We start from the raw sequence: 10,434 nt of genomic DNA, 5'->3' as shown, positions 1-10,434 counted from the left end.
GGATTGAGTTTAAGAGCTGTGAGATCTTGTTGCAGCTCTATAAAACTTTGGTTAGACCACACTTGGAATACTGTGTCCAGTTCTGGTTGCCCTATTATAGGAAAGATGTGGATGCTTTGGAGAGGGTTCAGAGGAGGTTTACCAGGATGCTGCCTGGAATGGAGGGTTTATCTTACGAAGAGAGGTTGACTGAGCTCAAACTTTTTTCATTGGAAAAAAGAAGAAAGAGAGGGGACCTAATTTGAGGTGTACAAGATAATGAGAGGCATAGATAGAGTTGATAGCCAGAGACTTTTTCCCAGGGCAGAAATTGTTAACACGAGAGGTCATAGTTTTAAGCTGTTTGTATAGAGGGGATGTCAGAGGCGGGTTCTTTACGCAGAGAGTTGTGAGAGCATGGAATGCGTTGTCAGCAGCAGTTGTGGAAGTGTGGTCATTGGGGATATTTAAGAGACTGCTGGACATGCATATGGCCACAGAAATTTGAGGGTTCATACATTAGGTTTACCTTACATGAGGATCAATGGTCGGCACAACATCGTGGGCTGAAGGGCCTATTCTATGTTCTAACTGTAGAATGAAGCCATTCTGGGCATTGAGTTTGCAGGGCCATTTAACTGAGAGATGACCTAACTAACTGTATGTGTGAGAAGCCCTTTAAAACGGAGTGTGTTCTTCATTCACAGGACATGGACGGCGATGCCTGGTGCCCCAGCAATTTTTGCTCATCCTTAATTACCCAGAGGGGAGTTTAAGAGTCAACGTGGCTATGGGTCTGGAGTTGTGTGTAGGTCAGATTGATAAGGGCAACAGATTTCCTTCCCTCAGCATTTCCCCCATTCACTCTCTCATGGTTTTAGCTGATAAATACTGCATTCAGTTCTGGACTCTCTCCTATGGGAAGGATGTTGTGAAAGTTGAAAGGGTTCAGAAAAGATTTGCAAGGACGTTGCTGGGACTTGGAGGGTTTGAGCCATAGGGAGATGCTTAATAGGCTGGGACTTTTTATTCCCTGGAGCATCGGAGGCTGAGGGTGATCTTATAGAAGTTTATAAAATCATGAGTGGTGTGGATAGGGAGAATAGCCCTATAGGGTGGATAGGATAGGGGAGCCCAAAGGCAAAGGTTTAAAGTGAGAGAGGAAAGGGATCTAAGGGGCAACTTTTTCTCACAGGGTGGTGTCTGTATGGAATAAGCTGCCAGAGGAAGTGGTGGAGACTGGTACAATTACAGCATTTAAAAGGCATCTGGATGGGTATATGAATGGGAAGGGTTCATAGGGAAATGCGCCAAGTTTTGGCAAATGGGACTAGTTTAGTTTTAGGATATCTGGTGGACGACTTGATAAATCTGGTCTTTACATTTTCGTGTTTGGGTAGAACAGTCCCAAGCTTTGTAGTTGTAGAGTTGTACAGCATGGAGACAGGATGTTGCTGATCAGATGGGATGCAGCCTTCGGAACGGTTTAACCTGGTGGATGTTGGATGAGAGAGGATCTCCCTTGAAGGCAGGACCTTAAAACCACCTTAAAACTAAATCTGTTGGGAAGCATGTGCTTGTAAAAAGGGGAGTGGAAATCTAGAGTTCCCTCTGTCTTAAAAAGAGCTGATGTGGGTGGTTGAGAATATTAACCAGATTTCTGTCGGATTTCAAGATGGACAGATACGTGGTTCAGATTTCAGTGTTCAGTTTTGTCACGATCTAATTGATAGTGTGGATGCAAGGACTGAACAGCCTCCTACTGTGCAGAGATTTAGTTGTAACCCTATCTTCCTGATGGACAGATGTGCACGCAGGTACTCAATTACACCTCTGTCATGCACACACCAACACACAGGTACACACACAGACGAACACAATAACACTGAGATATAGACACAGCAAAGAAACATCCTTTAGTCCATACGAGCCAATTATCCTACATTAATCTAGTCCCATTTGCCAGCACTTGGCCCATATCCCTGTAAACACATCCTATTCATATACCCAGCCAGATGCCTTTTAAATGTCGTTATTGTGCCAGCCTCCACCACTTCCTCTGGCAGCTCATTCCATACACTCACCATCCTCTGTGAAAAAGTTGCCCCTTAACTCCCTTTTAAATCTTTCCCCCCCTCACCTTAAACCTATACCCTCTAATTTTGGACTGCCCCACCCCTGGAGAAAAAGACTGGCTATTCACCTTATCCATGCCCCTCGTAATTTTATAAACCCTTAAGGCCAAACCTCCAGCCCCCAACGCTCCAAGGAAAATAGCCCCAGCTTATTCAGCCTCTCCCGAGAGCGCAAATCCTCTAAACCTGGCAATATCATTGTAAATCTTTTCTGCACCCTTTCAAGTTTCACAACACCCTACAGCAGGGGACTCCACACAGGCAGTCGCCTTTTATAAACCCTTAAGGCCAAACCCCCAGCCCCCGACGCTCCAAGGAAAATAGCCCCAGCTTATTCAGCCTCTCCCGATAGCGCAAATCCTCTAAACCTAGCAATATCATTGTAAATCTTTTCTGCACCCTTTCAAGTTTCACAACACCCTACAGCAGGGGACTCCACACAGGCAGTCGCCCACAGTTGGGATCGAACCCGGGTCCCTGGCGTTGAGGCAGCAGTGCTAACCACTGAGCCGCCCAACGACAGCAAAGTTCCCTTTACTGTATCCCCATCAAACACTTCCAGGGAAGGGACACCACAGAGTTAGATACAGAATAAAGCTCCCTCTGGACTATCATAATACAATTTTAAAAATCTTAAATTTAATGATCTGATGAGAGATGCTGATTTTAAACTCACTCCCGACTCTCCCCATCTTAGGCACGCAACAAAAATGAAAACTCCACAAATTCAACACCAAGTTTTGTTTGATTCTCTCTGTTCTAATTCCATTAGATTGCTGTGTGTGCGTGTGCGCGAAAGACTGCATACAAGGAAGTGTGAATGTATTTGTGTGAGAAAGTGTGCGCGTGCGGGAGAGAAAGTGAGAGTGAGTGTACACAAGTGAGTGTGTGCACATATGAGAGACAAAGAATGTGTGCGAGTGAGAAATAGTGTGAGAACAGAGTGCACCTACGAGAGTGTGCAAGAGTGCGTGTAAGAGGAAGTGTTTGTGAGACAGTGAGAAAGAGACAATTGAGAGTGTGTGCACGTGTGAAGGACAGTGTGCGAGTGAGAGTGTACATGTGTGCGATAGAGTGTATGCGTGTGAGTGTGTGCGCGTGGGTGCACTAAAAGTGCGAGGGAGACTGCATGCAAGAGAAAAGATGTGTGCGCGCGTACGTGAGAGAGACAATGTGCACGTGCGAGAGCAAGTGTGCGCGTGTGCAAGAGAGCGAGTGAAGTGTCATTGTGTACAAGAATGGGAACGTGTGCATGTGAGAGAAAGAAAACATGCGCATGAGAAAGTGTGAGAGACAGTGCACACAAGTGAGAATGTGTGCACATGAGAGTGAGCACGTGAGACAGAATGTGTGCGAGTGTACGCATGAGTGACCCTGTGAGAGTGTGTGTATATGTGCGAGAGTGCATGTGTGCGAGAGAAAGTGCTTGCGAGAGTGTACGCGCATGTGGGAGAGAGTGTGAGACCAAGAGTGTACACAAGTGAGTGTGCGCGCATGTGAGAGATGGTGTGTGTGTGAAAGAGAATGTGTACTTGCAAGTGTATGTGTGAGGAAGAGTATGCATGTGTGCTAGAGAAAGTGAGTGTGCGTGCGAGAGGCACTCTCCCTCTCTCGCACACGCACCATGTGTGAGAGGGACAGAGAGTACACAAATGTGAAAGAGTGTGAGCGAGAAACAATGTGCAGCTGTGAGAGAATGCTGACTCTCTCTCGCTGCTGGTTCCCAATTCCAAATGGGCAGGGCTGTCCCTGTCCCTCCGCTCCGCCCACCCCCCAGCCTCATTGGACCCAGAGTTGGAATACATACAGGCACATCACTGAGTTTAAACGTGTTAGACAACTGAACAGAGTGTCTTTACAATGTAACTTCAGAAGGATTATACAAATGGGCGTAGGGGTCCAGTCCTGATTTGGGTAGATAGGAACATGTAACAATGTTCAGACCAGTGAGAGGACAGCTGGCCATCTAATTGTGACATATAGCAGCTTGGCACTCTGTAACTGTCCCTACTAAACCCTGAGTGTTCTCCCTGAATACAATTGGATTAACCCTAACACTGACATAACAACAACAAACAGGCAAACGGTGAAGATCCTGCAATGAGCAGCTCCCAAGCCTTGTACCAACGTCAACATGGTCCAGCGTCCCCCTCCCCCGGTCAGTGTTATAACCCAGGTGTAGAGCTGGGAATCAATGTGACAATTTATTTAGGGATCCGGAACCTGCTCTCTGGTTCTGTGTCTCTGTCTATCTCCATCTGACTATCGTGTGTGCGCGGGTATGTTTTTGTCTCTGTGTAATGGGCTCTCTGTTCTTTGGGAGAAAGTGAGGGCTGCAGATGCTGGAGATCAGAGCTGAAAATGTGTTGCTAGAAAAGCGCAGCAGGTCAGGCTTCATTCCTGAAGAAGGGCTCATGCCCGAAACGTCGATTCTCCTGCTCCTTGGATGCTGCCTGATCTGCTGCGCTTTTCCAGCAACACATTTTCCTCTCTGTTCTTTGGGGGCTGTATCCAATAAATGGGGTTAAACCGCCCTCTATCTTTGTTCCTTTTTCCCTCAGACACATACAGATAAAGAATTGATCTCCCTTCTTCCAAAGAATTTTCAATAAGACTTCTGATGAGAATACCAAGCTTGGCACAATCCTCAGAGTAAACAAAAATTCTCCTTGCCTCTTATTAGGGCGTGCTCTAACTTTAAAACAATGTCTCCCCCCAGTCTAGACCACTCGAGAAAAGGAAACAGCCAGTCCTTTTTAAGTCTGTTTAGAATCCTACACGCCTTAAGTGATTAGAGTAATTTCATCTTTGCCAGTGTGAGAGAGAGAGAGTGCCAGAGAAAGTGTGTGAGGAGGTAAGGCGAATTTCATTGCACTTTCTGCAACTTGCAATGTTTTGGAATGTACTCTTACAAGTGAGAGGGAATTGAAAAGTTGTGTTGTGGAGGAACATGCACAAGTCATGTTCATCTCCCTCTGCTCACATCTCAGGGACAACATCACAAGGGTTCGGACAAAACTGCCCCCTGTCTCCAAAAACATTCCTTGAGAAGCAATTTGAGAAACGACTGTGTTACTGAAGAGATTCACAGGCGCTGATGGGGGAGGAAACAAAACCTGCTGCTTTTGCAGTGGCATGAGGAGGCCAGCAGAGGGTGGCATTGTATCACTTTAACTACAAGAAGGCAGATTGAGACTTTGATTCATCACATTTTATTTAATTCATTCATTCAATGAGCCCAGACTGTGACAGATAGGCAGCATTATAAGCAGTATAGCAATGAAATGCAACAGGATATTAAGATCAGCGGTAGGTGGAATTTAATGCAGGCAAGTAGGAGGTCACTAAAATTGTGCATTAACACAGAAACAGACAAATAGGTCACAGAGAGATGTACACTATTACAAACACTCGCATTCACACACCATACAGAGATGCGCAATCACAAACACACAATACTCACAGGTGTGCACACACACACACACACATGTTGACACTATCCTGGAGATGTTTCAGAGCTAAATGTAAGACACTTTCTGCAGGAGGTGGGTGATCCAGGTGCAACATTGAAGATATTTGTATAGATATATGGAGAGGAAGGGTTCAGAGGGATGTGGGCCAAATGGGACTGGTTTAGTTTGGGAAGCATGATTGGCATGGACAAGTTGGACTGAAAGGCCTGTGTCCATGCTGTGTGACTCTATAATCATAGTATCCCTACAGTGTGGGGGATTCCTTCAAGCCAGCAAATCCACAGCAACCCTCCAAAGAGCAACCCACCCAGACACATTCCCTACCCTATTACTCGACATTTCTCCTGACTAATGTACCTAACCTACACATCCCTAAACACTATGGGACAATTTAGCACGGTCAATTCACTCTCACGTGCATATCTTTGGATTGTGGATGGAAACCGGAGTTCCTGGAGGAACCCACACAGAGACAGGGAGAATGTGCAAACTCCACACAGACAGTCGCCTGAGGGTGGGATTGAACCCAGGTCCCTGGCACCACGAGGCAGCAGTGCTAATCACTAAGCCACCATGCCACCCACCAGTTCCATTCCACCAACAACCAAACCTACTCGGTCAGGCAACACCTCAATTTTTCAATTCTCCACCTTGTGTTCAAACCCCCGTTCCAGTTTTCCCTGTAAAGTGGGGGGGGGGGGGGGAGGTATAAAGACAGAGAGAAAAAAGGCAGAGAGAGGGACAGAGAAAGAGAGAAAGCAGGACAGAGAGAGGGAGAGAGTCACAGAAGCAGAGAGAGAAAAAAGGCAGAGATAGAGAGAGGGACAGAGACAGAGAGGGAGACAGACATAGAGAGTCAGACAAACTGATAAAGGGAAAGGCGGACAGGATCAGAGAGAGCGAGAGAGTGAAACAGAAACAGACAGAGGGAAAGAGAGAGGGAAGGGGAAAAGTGAGGGAGAGACAAAGGTGAGGCAAGGAGAGACATGGAGAGGGGAAGGAGACCATACACACCATTCCAGCTGCTCCCAGCTCCTCTCCCCATGTGCTCTCTCTCGCTCTCTGTGTCCCATCAGGGACACAGCCCACTCCAGGATCCCCACAGGGACACAGCCTGCTTTGGGAAGCTTAAAGGGTCAAAACTGAGATTTAAACAAAACCCATACTCACTCTCTCACACACACTCTCACACACACACACCCCTGCAGGTTCAAACCCTGAGCAGCCCAGATACACACTCACAACACAAAATAACACCAGTTTACTCCAAAAACTCATACAGGGCATTTGCACCACATTAACACACATTCTTTGGACAAATCAATACAATATCTTTGTGCCAGTGAGCACAGGCTTATCTCTCAAATTAAGACAAGACTTTTGTACAGATTGATACAAGTTTTGCCCAAATTAACACAAGTTTATTTCACATACTTACGGAGGATGTTTGCACAAAGTAACACACTTTTTTTGGACAAATTGAAATGTTTTTTGCCCAAATTTATTCCACAGGTTCACACAAGATTTTTGCATAGATTAATGAAACTGCAATGAACTATGAGGTATGCAGGCTTCCTGAGTCAGTTTTATCCAATGAGGATACATCTTCTGCTAGTTTCGTTTTTTTTTTGCCATGTTTTGGGTCACTTTTTAAAAACTGGGCATGAATCATGCAAAGACTCCAATGAAGCACTTTGGGAAAATTGAATGCAACTTGTATCCCAATGAGGATACATCTTCTGCTAGTTTCTTTTTTTTTGCCATGTTTTGGGTCACTTTTTAAAAACTGGGCATGAACTATTCATCATGCAAAGACTCCAATGAAGCACTTTGGGAAAATTGAATGCAACTTGTGACAGAGAATTTATTTAATGTGTGAAATCCCAGTGAGAAATACAAGGAGTTGCAGGAAGCAACCCCTACTGCAGCCACAAGATGGAGCTGGAGCCTGGCTATCAATGACGGCCTCCAGACTGAGGAGAAAGTGAGGTCTGCAGATGCTGGAGATCAGAATCAAGGGTGTTGCTGGAAAAGCACAGCCTCCAGGCTGAGCCACAGGCGCCCTCTGCTGCTCATCAGGAAACCTGCAATTCCCAACTCTGCAGCAATTGGATTCTTCCTCCCACTCCACCACATTTCCAGGCACTGTCTTCCAGGACCCCTAGTTCTGGACATCCTCCAACATCCCGCCCACTCTGTCACTCCCTCTCAGTCGCTCTCTTTCGGTCACTCCCTTTTGGGGATGCTCTCTCTCAGTTGCACTCTTTCTCGGGCGCTCTCTCTTTCTGTCCCGCCCTCTCTCTCTGTCTCTTCCTCACTCTCAGTCGCTCTCATTCTCTCGGTCACTCTATCTCTCTCTCTCTGTGTTAATCCTCTCTCTCTCTCGGCGGTCCCCTCTCTCTCTCTCGGTCGTGCCCTCTCTCTCTCGGTCGCGCCTTCCCTCTCTCGGTCGCGCCCTCTCTCTCTCGGTCGCGCCCCCTCTCTCTCTCGGTCGAGCCCCCTCTCTCTCTCTCTCTCTCGGTCGAGCCCTCTCTCTCTCGGTCGAGCCCTCTCTCTCGGTTGTGCCCTCTCTATCTCGGTCGTGCCTTAACTCTCTCGGGTGCACCCTCTCTCTCTTTTTCGGTCGTGCCCTCCCTCTCTCCCTCTCTCTCTCTCTCTCGGTCATGCCCTCACTCTCTCCGGTGTGCTCTGTCTCTCGCTCTCGGTCGTGCCCTCTCTCTCTCGGTCATGCCCTCTCTCTCGGTTGTGGCTTCTCTCTCGGTTGTGCCCTCACTCTCTTGGTCGTGCCTTCAGTCTCTCGGGTGTGCCCTCCCCCTTTCTTTCTCTCTCTCTCTCTCTCGGTCATGCCCTCACTCTCTTGGTCGTGCCCTCTCTCTTGGTCGTGCCCTCTCTCTCTCGATCACGCTCTGTCTGTCTGTCTCTCTCTCTCTGTCTCTCTCGGGCATGCCCTCACTCTCTCGGGTGTGCCCTCTTTCTCTTGGTCGTGCCCTCTCTCTTGGTCGTGCCCTCTCTCTCTCGATCACGCTCTGTCTGTCTGTGTCTCTCTCTCTCTCTCTCTCTCTCGGGCATGCCCTCTCTCTCTTGGGCGTGCCCTCACTCTCTTTCTGTCACGCTCTCTCTCTGTCTCTCCCTCTCTCTTGGTTCTCCCTCTCTGTCACTCTCTCTCTGTTGCTCTCTCTCTTGTTCGTGCTCTCTCTCTCTGTCTCTTGGTCATGCCCTCTTGGGTGTGCCCTCTCTCTGTCTCGGTCGCGCCCTCTCTCTCTCTCTCTTAGGCGTGTCCTCGCTCTCTTTCTGTCGCATCCTCTCTCTCTCTGTCCCTGCCTCTCTCTTGGTTGCTCCCTGTCTGTCACTCTCCCTCTCGGTCGTCTCTCTCTCTCTCTCTCTCTCTCTGTCACTCTTACTCTCTCTCGGTCGCTCCCTCTCTCTCTCGGTCGCTCCCTCTCTCTCTCGGTCGCTCCCTCTCTCTCAGTCGCTCCCTCTCTCTCTCTCGTGGTCGCTTGTTCTCTCTCTCGGTTGCTCTCTCTCTTGGGCGTGCCCTCTCTCTTTCAGTTGCTCTCTCTCTCTCTCTCTCTCGGTCGCGCCCTCTCTCTCTCTCGGTCGCACCCTCTCTCTCTCTTTCTCTCGGTTGTGCCCTCTCTCGGGTGTGCCCTCTCTCTCTCGGGTGTGCCCTCTCTCTCTCGGGTGTGCCCTCCCTCTCTCGGGCGTGCCCTTCCTCTCTTGGTCACGCCCTCCCTCTCTCAGTCGCGCCCTCATTCTCTCAGGCGTGCCCTCCCTCTCTCGGGAGCCTAAACTCTCTCGGTCACGCCCTCTCCCCCTCTCTCGGTCGCGCTCTCTCTCTCGGGCGTGCCCTCTCTCTGTGTTACTCCCTCTCTCTCTCTGTTTGGCATGCCCTCTCTCTTGGTCCCTCTCTCTGTCACTTTCTTTCGGTCGTGCCCTCTGTCTTGGTCGCTTTCTCTCTCTCTCTCTCAGGCGCGCCGTCCCACTCTCGGTCATGCCCTCACTCTCTCGGTTGTGCCCTCTTTCTCTCGGGTGTGCACTCTCTTGTTTGCGCCCTCTCTCTCTCTCGGGCGTGCCCTGTCTCTCTCGGGTGCACCTTCCCTCTCTCAGGTGCGCCCTCCCTCTCTCGGTCACGCCCTCCCTCTCTCGGTCACGCCCTCATTCTCTCAGGCGTGCCCTCCCTCTCTCAGGCATGCTCTCACTCTCTCAGGCGTGCCCTCCCTCTCTTGGTTGTGCCCTCCCTCTCTCGGTCGCGCCCTCATTCTCTCAGGCGTGCCCTCCCTCTCTCGTGCATGCTCTCACTCTCTCAGGCGTGCCCTCCCTCTCTTGGTTGTGCCCTCCCTCTCTTGGTTGTGCCCTCCCTCTCTCGGTCGCGCCCTCCCTCTCTCGGTCGCGCCCTCCCTCTCTCGGTCGCGCCCTCCCTCTCTCCGTCGCGCCCTCCTTCTCTCGGTCGCGCCCTCCCTGTCTCGGTCGCACCCTCTCTCTCTCGGTTGTGCCCTCCCTCTCTCTGGAGCCTAAACTCTCTCGGTCACGCCCTCTTCCCCTCTCTCGGTCGCTGTCTCTCTCTCGGGCATGCCCTCTCTCTGTGTTACTCCCTCTCTCTCTCTGTTTGGCATGCCCTCTCTCTTGGTCCCTCTCTCTGTCACTTTCTTTCGGTCGCGCCCTCTGTCTTGGTCGCTTTCTCTCTCTCTCTCTCAGGCGCGCCGTCCCACTCTCGGTCGTGCCCTCACTCTCTTGGTTGCGCCCTCTCTCTCTCTCGGGCGTGCCCTGTCTCTCTCGGGTGCGCCTTCCCTCTCTCAGGTGCGCCCTCCCTCTCTCGGTCACGCCCTCCCTCTCTCGGTCACGCCCTC

This window comes from Chiloscyllium plagiosum, chromosome 48 (assembly GCF_004010195.1).
Source record: "Chiloscyllium plagiosum isolate BGI_BamShark_2017 chromosome 48, ASM401019v2, whole genome shotgun sequence".
Lineage (NCBI taxonomy): Eukaryota > Metazoa > Chordata > Chondrichthyes > Orectolobiformes > Hemiscylliidae > Chiloscyllium > Chiloscyllium plagiosum.
The sequence above is the reverse complement of the archived record's forward strand: the minus strand, read 5'-3'. Positions refer to the sequence as shown.